This window comes from Octopus bimaculoides, chromosome 10 (assembly GCF_001194135.2).
Source record: "Octopus bimaculoides isolate UCB-OBI-ISO-001 chromosome 10, ASM119413v2, whole genome shotgun sequence".
In the NCBI taxonomy this organism is placed as follows: Eukaryota; Metazoa; Mollusca; class Cephalopoda; order Octopoda; family Octopodidae; genus Octopus; species Octopus bimaculoides.
The window spans coordinates 36,297,168-36,298,102 of record NC_068990.1 but is presented as its reverse complement, the minus strand read 5'-3'; the positions used below and the strand labels follow the sequence as shown (position 1 = coordinate 36,298,102).

The following is a 935-nucleotide window of genomic DNA, read 5'->3' as shown; positions in this document are numbered from 1 at the left end:
GTGCTAGCATGGGTTGGGTGATTTGACTGAGGACTGGCGAAGCAGATGGCTCCACCAGGCTTCAATCTGATCTGGCAGAATTTCTACAGCTGGATGCCCTTCCTAACGCCAACCACTCCGAGAGTGTAGTGAGTGCTTTTACATGCCACCGGCACAAGGGCCAATCTGGCGATATTGGCAGCGGTCACGTTCAAATGGTATTCTTATGTGCCACCTGCACAGGAGTCAGTCCAGCAGCGCTGTCGATGACCTCACTCGATTGTTTTGTTCACATGCCACCGGCACAAATGCCAGTAAGGCAACGCTGGTAACGGTCACGCTCAAATGGTGCTTTTTACATGCCATCAGCACGGAAGCCAGACTGCTGCTCTGGTAGTGATCCCGCTCGGATGGTGCTGTTAGCACTCCACTAGCAAGGGTGCCAGTCATCGAATTTTGTTCAGTTACGATTTCACTTGCCCCAACAGGTCTTCGCAAGCAGAGTTTAGTGTCCAATGAAGGAAGGTTGCCATGGGTGCCAGTCGTCGAATTTGGTTCGATTTCGATTTCTATTTCACTTGCCTCAACAGGTCTTTGCAAGCAGGGATTTGTGTCCAAAGAAGGAAAGGTACGCATAAGTGGGCTGGCCACACCCCTGGTAAAGGCCATGGGTTATGGTCCCACTTGTCTTGCCGGGTCTTCTCACATACAGCATATTTCTAAAAGTCTCAGTTACTAGTCATTGCCTCAGTGAGGCCTAATGTTCAAAGGTCGTGCTTCACCACCTCATCCCACGTCTTCCTTGGTCTACCTCTTCCACAGGTACCCTCAACTGCTAGGCTGTGGTACTTTTTCACACAGCTATCCTCATTTGTCCTCGCCAAATGACCATACTAGCGCAATCGTCTCTCTTGCACACCACAACTATCTATCTATCTATATATGTATATATATAT

At 49.3% G+C, this 935-nt stretch overlaps 1 protein-coding gene across 5 annotated transcripts in view; it reads left to right on the top strand.

Annotated features, from left to right (window-relative positions):
* Positions 1–935, top strand: part of LOC106879963 (caspase activity and apoptosis inhibitor 1) — a 155,371-nt gene that overhangs the window by 30,832 nt on the left and 123,604 nt on the right. The window lies entirely within an intron of this gene.